Raw genomic sequence first — 12,186 nt, 5'->3', positions numbered from 1 at the left:
GTGACTTAAGGCAGTCTCAGCTTTTCAGGCAGTCACTGAACAGGAGAGACAGGATACATGTATCTTCTTCTGTTGGCACAATGTGGTGAGTTGACCCTGTCCACCTTCAGTCCCCCCACACAGGGGGAAAATTAACTCCATCCTAGCCAGAACAAGTACATAAAATAATAGATGTGGTGAGGCAGTGGAACAGGTTGCCCAGAGAAGTGGTAAATGCTCCATCCCTGGCAGTGTTCAAGGCCAGGTTGGACAGAGCCTTGAGCAACATGGTTTAGTGTGAGGTGTCCCTGCCCTCGGCAGGGGGGTTGGAACTAGATGATCTTAAGGTCCTTTCCAACCCAAACTATTCTATAGTTCTATGATTCTATAGCTATCCCACTGACCCAACAGGGGGATGAACACTATGCTCACTATAAATACAACTTGGCTGCATTTGTATCTTCTGTTCTTATTTTCTTTGGTTTGTGTCAGTGACATTTATCCAGTTGACATAGAGAAATGCCAGTATCTTAAACTCCTAATAAATGTTATGAAAGCTATAAGGAAAATTTTCAAATGGAATGGCTGAAAATGTGCATCTGGTCTCTATATACACATAAATATTTTGTTCTTCAGACATATTCTTCCCTTGCAGTTCCAGAAAATTTGTAGTAGTCTTCATCTTAGAGGGGCTGTATATTCATCATTTTGTGTTATATTTTCATTATATATTTAGGTGAGATTCCAGTTTAGATAAATCTGTAACCTAGATAAATATAAACCTCTGGTTTAGAGTAACTTGTTTCTCTAAAACTTTCTCTGTTTTCTTCTAGAAAAGTCTGTGCCCTGTGGTGAAACCTCACTCTGTTTAGGGACTTTCTGGAATGTCATTTCTAGCATTCCTCCCTTTGCTGTGTAAGTGCTCCTACTTTACTTGAACTCTTGGTTTTATGTGAAATTAGCTACGTGTATTTCTGTAATGAATGATCACTTCTAGCAGAGTAGCTGATAATACGTAATGTGAGGTGGAGGCAGTATTAGGCTGGAAACAGTAATTCTTCATTAAAAACAAGCAAGTGTTTTGGCCTGCTAAGGGGTGAGGGAGAAGTTGAGCATCAGGCTTCATTTTGTTGGGCCAGTGATGCCACTGTGTAATTTTTGTACCGTATTTTGGGCTGGCAGCAGACTTGTCTATTTTTTCTACCACGTAAGTTACAAAGCATGTAATTCTAGTGCTAAACGTGCAGTCCCATTGTGGACACCCTACATATCCTGCCCTCCAGCAGCTGTGCCAGAAGTGCACAAGCCTTAGTAAGTCTTGTTTTGTTTCTGCCAGCCCCATACTGATGTCTTATTTAATGTGGTTTTAGATAGCTATTTTTAGGCACTTGAATCACTCTTCAAACATCAGGTCTAGCAAATACGTCTACCAAATCATGTAAGCCACAGTTCTACACTTAATATATCCACTATACCACTGCAGCTGGTGTGCAACCTCCTCTGTGCACCTGAGAAGAGCCTCTCTAAGACATTTAAGGCCCAGCAAGTTGCTCTCTGTCTTGCAGTCAGTATGCAGCTCTACTTCATTGGGGCTGGTTTACCTGTGTTTGTATGTCTGTTTGGCTCTTGGCAAAATTATTTATGCCCTTTCCAGTCTGCCTGCCAAAATCATCCTGGTTGGCAGGCTTTCTGGTCTTCAATCTGTTTCCCCTGTCTCTGCTCTCATCTGCTTCACTCGGTATTTCTTATGACTATGACTCTTGAAAGTGGCTTACCCGGCTATGTCAGGAGATACCCTGTCTTTTGAATTGTGGATTTTTTGCTCTGTTTTGTGAGCTGGCTAGAAACATGAGGGTCACCATAACCTTGAGTTGTGTCATCTGAGTGCATTCCCATGTCTCATGTTGAATTCCTAACTATTTACCAGCATATTTGTGCTTTTAACTCTAAGACAACCTCAGGACACATGCTTTTAAACCAAACCATTACCATAAGAAGGCCCTTTAAGAGCCTTCTTCTGTAGCTTTTGGTAACTAGTTCCTTCTAAGTGAATAGGAAGGAAGATCAAATGTTTGGCATGAGTGAAAAAGTCATTTAACCTCAGGAAGGACTTCCTTCAAAGGTTGAGTTTGCTACCTGATTTTCTTTCTTCAAGATTTATGATGAGCCAAATGCTTGTGGCTTATCCTTGATGTTTCTTGGGCTCTCTAATAAACATTGGTGCCAGAGATGAAGTGTATATATGATACAGACAGAAACATGTGTAATGGTCAGGTTAACATAGTGTCAGGACACTGCCGTGTCTGTCTGATGAGCATACCGCAGGCTGAACTGAACACATTTATTTTCTTGTTCAGAAAGCATGTAGTGTTAGTAATGGCATTACAAACATCTCTTTCCAGTCATGTCAAAGTTGGTGCATTTGTTCCTGCTTGTTACAAAAACATAATGTTAATTTATGTGATTTAACCCTAAATACTTACCTGGGGCTTGGACCATACTGAAAATAAAGCCCATTATATTTAAAAAGCGATGCTGCTGCTTTTGCCAAACAGGATTGGCAGGCAGCATACAGCAGGTTGGAAAGCTCTTGTTATTTTTCTGAAGTGAAAAGAACATGCCTGTGAAAATATTTAACATGTTCTTCTTATACTGTACCTTGTGTTGTGTAAATGCCTCTGGAAATCAATAAAAACAAATTAAACCTAAGGTAGCTTTGCAAGGAGGGAAAAACTTTTACCCTCATTTATTAATGTTTGGGGAAAAAACCTTTGCATAAAAAATCCTATATTAAAAATAGTAATTCATGATGGTTTAATATTTTCCCCCCTAGTTAAAAAAGAGCAGGCAGTATAGGATGATTGGGTTTTACTGCTATGAAAATATTTCAATTTTTTGACAGCAACTGGCATCAAGAATAACAATAAAAAGAATTATAAGCAATACTGAGTGTTCACCTTCTGATGTTTTATGTCTACGCAGAGAAGATGAGGTACGGACAATTGTTCAGCTGCAGTAAAGTTCTCACTTTTATTGTGCACAGCTAAATTTATTCTTGCTGTAATTTTTGTGAAATCAGCAGAGTTATTTCTGCTGTGCATGAGAATGACCTGCTCTGATTGTATTGCTGTTCCAGGAGAGACTACGCTCCAGCAGAGTTTCTTCCCTTCAGCTGAATACATGCATACATCTAGATTGTGTTTACCTTTGCAACTGCTTGTGTGATTATAGCCAGCACAGATAGAAGAGCCCAGCACCTTGACTTTTTCAGGTAGATGAGATAAGCTCTTGTCATTTCTGAGGAAGGATGCTGTTACATGTAATGTACTTCATCTGAAATGCTTCACCATAGTCCTGATTAGGCAGAAGCCTTCTTTAGAAACAGATTGTGGTTAGTACTCAGGACATGTTCAGGCTTGTTATTTTCTAGAGTATCCAGAAATCAAGGGAAGTGGCTCTGATTTTTTTAATTAAGAAGTTTCTGCTGTTTTATCAGAATATTTTCTGGTTATAAAATACCCCCAACAAGTGATGCAAAAGAAAATACACTGATGGGAGCTTTTCCAAAGCTTCTTTTTTAATGAAATAAATGTGTCAAAAAGGAATAAAGGAATGTAAGGGTTACAGAGAAAGGAATATAAGGATTAAACACAAGTTGGACCAAACAAGATTTGACATCCAGTTTCTATTTTGAGATTATTCATTTTCTCCCCATTAGGCTGTTCAGACCCAAACTGAGTGAGTTCCCTCTAAACTAGTGATTCATATTTCACTCTGAACATTTCATATTCCTTGTATTGATGTGGAAATCTGTGTTTTTGGTAGAGCTGATTAATTTATTTTTCCCCCTCCATTGGAAATATGTGTCCAGAAATGTGTATGTTTCATTTCTGTGCCTGCTTATTTTTATTTATTTTTAATGGCTTCTCTCCCTCTCATCAGGAGCATATATATGATGCAGGTTGCCATGGTAAATATGAATTTTTTATTAGCAGTGTAAATATTAATTTAAAACATGGTAACTGAGATTTTAACACTGCTTTGGAGATTTTCCTGCTCCTGAGGTGATAGAAATGATGTATGAGGTTAAAAATGTGAAAAACAACGTCTTGGGGAGGAGATCCTGAAGTGGTAGTACAGCAGCCTAAGGGCACAGAAATGTAGGGTATTCGTGAAGCAAAGGCGATAGGTCAGGCATAAGCTTGCTGAAAGTTAATACTAGAGAAGACATGGAACCAAGGTTCAAGTTTTAAACTCTTTCCTTAAATTAAGGATTTCCTTAAGAAGGATTTTGGGATAGTTGGAGGTTTTGTCCAATGGATTTATTTTTTGCACAACCTGTGATTCCTGATGAATTTCTATTCATCCGTGAAGTCCCTGGTGTTATGACAGAGTGTTAATTTTTCACTGTGGATTCGCTTTTGGAGCAGAAAGTTATGAGCTTAGTTGTTGTCTTGCCTTAGGACTTCGACTCATATATGATGCTGTCACTGAAGAGTGATTTTAGAAGAAGCTGCAAGATGAAAGGTGCTGTCTTTCAGCTGATATGTTAAATTGAGGTCGCTTCTGTCAATGCCCCTCTTAAAAATCACCTCTGTGTCTTGTCAGACATTCCATTTCCCAATGAAATTACTTCTAAAAACCAAGGACTGTGTCTGAGATATTACAAAGCCCATAATGGTGGCTTTGTTTGCCCTGTCTTCATTGCACTACTGCTATTTCACTTACCATTTTTGTCAGGACTTATATTAAAAACCTCAATTTTACTCCGTTCTATATCACAAAGCAGCATATGTCACGCTAACTCCGCTGAGCAAAGTAAGATTACTGCATGAAATCTTCTATCATCTTGTGATATATATACACACAAGATTACTCAGAAAATAACTTGTCACCATTGTAGACACTTCATGGTTGCTGGAAAAAACACTCCATACTGAAGGTCACATGTATATATACACTGATTTAACAGCTCTATTCACCCTTTGCTAGAGCAGCGTTGCCAGCAGAATGACAGGAGTCTGGTAAAGCTTCTTTTACTAGTCTTTCCTTACTTTCAAGGAACACTTTCTGATCCTTTCTATGTAAAGGATGGAAGTTCCTTATATTAAAAGGAAACAGAATTTAGTAACTACATTATTTTGCAGAAATAAAAGCACTCTCAACTCTGTTTCACCTTGGACACTCATAAGACTCCAGATGTGTCACAAATGTTGCTAGTCAGCACACAGTGATTTCAGCATTAGATTTTACACTTTCAGATTGTTAATTCCTTGCTTTGAATCATGTTGGGTATTTTTTCTTTTTTCCTTTTAATACAGATACACAGTTCAAACATTTCAGTGTCTCTGCGTGTTTCAGCTGCAATGTTAAGAAGCAGAGTCCTCTCACATTCTTTGTAGACTGAAATCTTGTAGCCCATTCACAAGAACAGGGCTTGGGAAAGCTGGGGTGCAGCTCTCTCCTTCGTGCTCTGTTCACTGCTTTCCTCCTTGACGTGTTTCAGTGGTGATTTCAAAGGCAAGAAGGGTTCCTTTCTTCTGCTCATGAAAAGCCACTTGGATTTTGACAGTCTGTGACCTACTGAAATATAACTTTTACCATTAGTGTCCTGTGCCTTTGAGATGTTTCCCAAAAGCACAGGTCTTCCTGTGCACTTCCAGCTGAGACAGTTAGTTTTGCGGACTTACCTTTGATGTGTTCTGACTTACTGTGTATCCGGAACTGAAGTTTGTTTTGGCTGTGTGACTGGCTGATTTCTTGTCTTAAAACATTTCACAAAACCACTAAGTTTCTTTGATAGCTGGGGAATTTATTTGATAAGAAGCAACAACATTTCCTATTCCTCTTTTGTCAGTACACAAAAATGATGTCCTAAAGTTCCTTGACTTCTAACAGACCCACACTCAATGTTTCACAAGGTCCTGATATGGCTTTGTGTTAACTGATTTCATTAATGTTTCCAGTGATATCTTACAACAGAAGAATGTTTTTTGTGACCCACTCATGTTGTGCTCTTTGTAGTCCAAAAATCAATAAATGCTCTTAAAAAACTAAACTCTAAAAACATCAATTATAGATAGAGGCAAAGGTCAATCTGTCAAATTCCTCTCCCTATTTCTAAATGAAAGGATTCTAAAGCAGCATGCAATTTGTGAAGTCTTGTGACTATGTTTATTTTTATGTTTAAATTACACTGTAAAGGTTCTGGTTTGGAAATAGAATGGAAACATTTCAGTGGGCAGAATTCCTGCCGACTTAGTAAAAATGGAGGTCTCACCTAGTGTATTGTGTAACAACAACAGCAACCAATCCAGAAACAGGATTGTGCTGGCAGTATCTCGATATGGAATAACTTGTTGAGCGTAAAATGGCAGCAGTCTCACAGCATTTTAACAGTAACCAAGCTGGGGCTTAATTTGGTATCAACCACTTTGATTTAAATTCTAGCAATCATATTAAATAAATAGACACCTTTTTTCCAGCCCTGAATGTTGAAGTAAAGTGTGAAACTTCCAAATTATGTCAAATACTGTCATGAAGAGTTCACTTGAAAGCAATTCAAACATTACAGAGAAGAGTACGGCTTAGTCAGCTTATTATTTCTTTCACTTAACTTGAGTCCTAATGTGAAATTGCTTTAAAAGCTTTGTTGTCATTTTCAATGTTTTACAGGATTTCTTTCTCCACAGAAATTTTAGTCACCATATTTCATTTATGAATCTTTACTTAATGAAATTAGGATTAGAAAAGTTGGGAACCTTGTAGGCAAAATTCTGTGTTTATTCTTAGGGCAGATGTACCATAGACAAAAAGAATGTAGTGCTATTGATAGACAGGCATGGTCATCTGGATCATGCTGCATCCATTAAAGTTGTCACCAAAGCCTCTGGAAATGGCAGCACTGTCTCCTATGCTCTGAATGGTGCAGGTGCTCTCAAACCATTTCGTGGCAAAGTCAGCTGAGACGCTCAGCTTTGCACCGAAGGAAAGGAGAAACATTTACTTGTTTCTTCTACTAGCAAAGGTTTGGGGGCAGGAGCCTATGGCAAGGGATGGTAACAAGCCACTGTAAATGACTGATAGCAGCTTTCCGGTATCTAAAGGGGGCCTACAAGGTTGCCAGAGAGGGACTCTTCATCAGGGACTGTAGTGATAGGACAAGGGGTGATGGGTTCAAACTGAAATGGGAAATTCAAGCTAGATATAAAGAAGAAGTTCTTTACTGTGAGGGTAGTAAGGCACTGGAACAAAGAAGTGGTAAATTCTCCATCCCTGGCAGTGTTCAAGGCCAGGTTGGACAGGGCCTTGGGCAATATGATCTAGTGTGAGTTGTCCCTGCCCATGGCAGGGGTTGGAAGTAGATGATCTTAAGGTCCTTTCCAACCCTAACCATTCTATGATTCATGATTGATAGATGATACAGGCTTCCTTGAAACATGAATGTGAATTGTGCCCTGAACTTCTGTTTCATTTGTTCAATGCCTTATGTTACTCTTATTTTGGAGTAGAAGAATAACTTCTAGCATTATGAATATGCTCATTTTTTTTTGTAACTTTACCATACTTTTACTGTTAGTTAATAACACTGAACATTTCTGCCTTACTTTAAATTGCTGGAAATGATACAGAGCTATCAACTCTTCAGCTTTGGGGTCTTTCCACAGTAGGTAAAGGCACTTGTGCTAACTATATGATAACTAAAAGGTAAAAAACTTTATGATTATGTTTATGTACACAGTCTGTATTTCTGTAGCAGACACAATTTTTTCTGTTTTCAAGGTAGCCTTTACAAGTAATTATCATTTTTGACATGTTAACTTCTGCAATAGAACCAGTCTACCTGGTTTGTCTCTTTTGGTTTGACTTAAAAAGGGCGCTATTGAACCAGTGTTTGAATCAGTGCTAGTCTGTGGACATGCTGGTGAAATGTGCTATCCAGAAGGTGGCTAAAGGGCCAGGTACACTCTCAGCTAGAGGTTAGCACACCTGATGCAGAACATCAGGTTGGTAAATGTGCAACATGGTGCAAAATCAGCCAGTGTAGCTCCAGCCGTGACTGCCATGGTTTAAAGTAAGCTTTGACCTTGCCCTGAAGGAATGAGGTCTCACACATTCTGGCTTCTTGGCTCTGATGCAAGGGGAGTAATTTCCAGCTAAGAGATGGCAACATGCAGTTTCAGGGCAGTGATACTGCCTGAGGCAGTGTTAGGGCAGTAACTGCTCCAGGCAGATGCTAAAAACCTAGTTTATATTTGTTAGGTTTGAACCACAAAAATATAGATTAAAACTCAAAGAAGCAGATGCAAACTGCACATGTGTAAGCCAGATTAGACCTTATGCAAGAATGTAATAATATTCATGCGTAATACTTTAAAATATCCTTCATTAAGCCCATGCAAAAGACAGAGCTTTGGGGGGAAGAAAGGTTACTACATTACAAAAATTACTAAGCCCCACTGTGTAAATCAGCTCAGGCATTGGAAAGAATAAATGTCATGGAAAGTCAATAAGACCTGGCTCCTGGGTAACCCATGTTATTCTAAATGTCATGCTCCGTACTAAGTAGTGACTCATCTTGTACATGTTATGGAATCTGCTTGGGAAATGATATAGATTAAACTAATGCATGTGAAAGCAGCAGTCGTACCCTGGTCATCCATTTCTGGATTTTGGATTCTTTAAATATTGATGCCACTGCAAGGGGTCTAAGAGAAAAAGTGGCTCATAAACTAAAGGTGAGTTGAATGTCTAGTCAAGATCTATGGCAAAGAAACTGAAGGTGTCAAATGCTGTTTGAATTCTGAGACAGGAATGTTACATACAGAGGCAGAGACACTTGCAGCTCTTAAGTGTAGTTCACATCTGAAGAGGGTTTCATATGTAATAGCAATTTTCTAGAAAATATGTCACTGAGGTTGTAGTTAAGCTAAAATAAACATCTTTAATTTACTGAGCTGAATAGTCGAGTGTTTTCCAGTTTTTCCTCTCTCTAAAATCTGTTTCAGTGTCCTCAAAGTAACTTAGATGGTTCTGATTGTCAAATGGATGTTAACTTTGAATTCAGGTTTTCTAGAGGAAAGTTGTTTTTCTGGCTCTGTCAGAACAAACAACATCACAATGTACATGTGCTGGTCTACTCTTCCTTCCTGTTAGTCTTGCACTGAGTGCAGTCAGTAGCTCAGTATAGCACATACTAAAAGCAGTAAGGGGTGTTCTATTGATTAATAGGAGCTGGACTTCTCAAATAAAACCATCAGCCTCTGAGATCAGAATGTGGCATCCAGTTTCCTTTCTACAATTTTGTGAACATTAGAGAGACTTTAGAGACCATCTTGAAGTCTACAGCAGGAGTTGAAGCAGCAGAAATATTTTGTCTTGTTTCTGTTCTAATCAGATAGATGGTTGATTATAGTGTTCTCTTGTGTGACACCACAGAACAGATCTAGCAGTTAATAACTCTGTTTTGAAAGCTGTGTACTTTGGCTTTAAATACGATTCCATGTGGAAAATTGGCACAGCAGGTGTCAGCTCAGGATATTCAGAGTTCTTCCTCCCTTGGCTACTGAATCACGCACAGGAAACAGCCTAAAGATTTTGTGGTTTCGTGTTCCACTGTGCTGTTTTTCATTCACATTACTACTGTTTTACCTCCCATCCAGCCTTCCACAAGTTTCTTAAATGAATGCAAGAAGGAGGACTGTGTGACCTTCAGGCTTGGTAGTGTCACCTCAGTTCCTGAAAGGGTTACGGAACAAGTCATGTTGGAAGCTACTTCCCAGATGTTTGAAGAGTGAGAAAATGATTGAAAACAGCACTGATTTACTGGGACATAGTATACCTGACAAATCCATTACCTTCTAGAATGAAATGAGTGCTCTGTGGTTGAAGGAATAGCTGTGAATGTTGTTTACCTTGACAAGGCATCCAGCATGGTTTCCTTGTAGCCAGACTGGTGAGACAGGGATCAGGTAGTTCATGAAAACCTGGGCTGTTGGCTTGAAGAAGTGTAATCAATGGTTTGGAATAAAACTGTCAAGCAACTGAAAATGATCTTTCTTAGTGATCACTTACTGGGGCTGATACTCTTGAACAGCTTCATACAATCATAGAATTGTTCAGGTTGGAAAAGACCCTTAAGATCATCAAGTCAAACCATTAACTAGCACTGCAAAGTCCACCACTAAACCATGTCCCTAAGCCCACATCTACATGGCTTTTAAATACCTCCAGGGATGGTGGTATTTAAACCACCATATTCTGCAGACAGCCTATTCCAATGCATCAGCATGAAGGGGCAACATGCACCCTCAACAAGTTCATGAATGATGACAAACTGTGTGTGTGGGAGGGGAGCAGTTGATAAGTTAGAGCAGTGCAGAGCTTCCAAACAGAGGGTCCTCAACAAGTGGGAGGAATGGTCTGGTAGAAGCCTCATAATGTTCACAATGCAAACACACTGTTTTGCCAAGACAGATTAGTACAGGCTGGGGGCCAACTGGCTAGAAAGCAGCTCTGCAGATAGACCTGGGGCTTCCTGGTGGGCAACAAGGTGGTCATGAGTCAGCAGGAGCACAGAGCAATGAAAGCCAATTGCATATTGGCTGCCTTGTCAAGACTGTAGCCAGCAGGTCATGTGGTTATTCCCCTCTATTCACTGCTTACAAGACCCCCTGTAGAGAAGTGTGTTCAGTTTTGACCTCCTGTAGGAGAAAGATGAATAAACTGGAACAAGTCCAGCAGGGAGTAAGATGGTTGGGGAGCTGCAGCATAGGAAAATTAGGCAAGTTAAGACAGTGCAAGGAGAAGTTGAGAGTGCTGTGCTTGTTTACCCTGGGCAAGGCTAAGGGAGGATCTACCTGCAGTTGTCCACTACCTCATGGAGGGCTATAAGGCAGGGGAACTAGAAGTGCACATCAAAAGGACAAGATGCAATGTATACAAGCTGCTACATAAAAAATGTAACGGCATTAGGAAAGTTTATTAGCTTTTAGGTAGTTCTGTTTCACAGGGAGGGTACTTAAGTACTGGAGCAAGTTGTCCAGGCAGGTTGCGAAGTCTCCAGCCTTACAAATACTGTAACTTGTTAAGTCCCTGAGCAACCTAACTTCACCTTGGAATTCACCATGTTTTGAGGAGGAGGTTGGGCTTGTCAATCTTCAGAGGTCTTTTCCCACCTGATTATTCTATAATTATCCCAATTCCACAATAAGTCTTCACCTCTGGACATGGCACACTTCTGAAATGTAGGAGAGATGTAGCAAGGAGGTGGGCAAGAAGTGTGAGTTTGGAAGTTATTCTGTGCATTTTCATGGAAGATTTTTTAGATCTTAGGTTAGTCCTTGAGTCAGCTCTCCTCCTGATTCCCATGGGTGTATTAATCCTTAGAAGTATCACAGAGCTCAGGTAATGCCTGAATAGCATCATGGTCCAGTGTGCAGGACACAAGCCTGAGCTGGCTTCTGGACTTAACCATGCTGCTGCCTTGATAATGCACAAATGACTAGTTTGGTTTCCCCTCCCATTTCTACCCTATTCAGACTGCAAGCTTTCTGGATCAGGAGGTGAATTTTTACTAGCTGTTCAGCATACAGCATGCCAGGACCTCATACTGGGTAAGCCTTGTAACTGCTATATATTGTAAAACACCATGAGATGAACAGTGCTGTAAAAATGCAAAGCGTCATAGGTGGAATTTCTCTTAGACTACATTTATCACGTAACACTGAGAGAAGAGGGAAGTCCTCAGTGCTGTACTGCTCCAGTGAGAGACTTAAATGAACTTGTATTATAAATGGAGATGTTAGCAATGGTGACTGGAGACTGGGGTTGAATCAGAGTAATCTGAAGGAGAGAAGCTGAAGAGACTTGTTACAGTTAATGGGGCAAGACAGGGGAGAAGAATCTACATTTGATCATAAGACACTACTTGTCCCTTGGCTCCCTTCTCTTCTCTCCTCCCAAAATAAAAATACACCCACAGGGCTTTATTTGGGGCTGAAATCCTTATGTGACTTGGTGGAAGACTTTCTGTTGATTCTGTAGTGTTAATTGCTGAAGGGGCCTGTCAACCCTTGACTTCCAGTTAATGTTGATGTAAAGTGCTCACAGGATTTATGAGCCAGAATTAAGAAAAATAACTAACGTGGACTGCTGCCACAGGCTCCTGAGATTCTCTTGCAGCCAACTTTGCTGCCACTAAAATTG

General features: G+C 39.9%; 1 long non-coding RNA gene across 2 annotated transcripts in view; it reads left to right on the top strand.

Moving 5' to 3' along the window:
* The window catches only part of LOC130608580 (uncharacterized), a 48,653-nt gene that overhangs the window by 6,897 nt on the left and 29,570 nt on the right, over positions 1-12,186 (top strand). Inside the window, exons 4-5 of one of the 2 annotated variants that reach the window (XR_008974574.1) lie at positions 813-894; positions 3,116-3,250. This is a non-coding gene — a long non-coding RNA (uncharacterized LOC130608580). Of the gene's footprint in view, positions 1-812; positions 895-3,115; positions 4,243-12,186 lie in introns of those variants that run through there. The other variant, XR_008974573.1, reaches the window with a different exon arrangement.

This window comes from Pezoporus wallicus, unplaced genomic scaffold (assembly GCF_028554395.1).
Source record: "Pezoporus wallicus isolate ANWC-B61680 ecotype Strahan unplaced genomic scaffold, APGP_CSIRO_Pwel_v1 scaffold_13239, whole genome shotgun sequence".
In the NCBI taxonomy this organism is placed as follows: domain Eukaryota; kingdom Metazoa; phylum Chordata; class Aves; order Psittaciformes; family Psittacidae; genus Pezoporus; species Pezoporus wallicus.
This window is presented reverse-complemented; position numbering and strand designations above follow the sequence as displayed.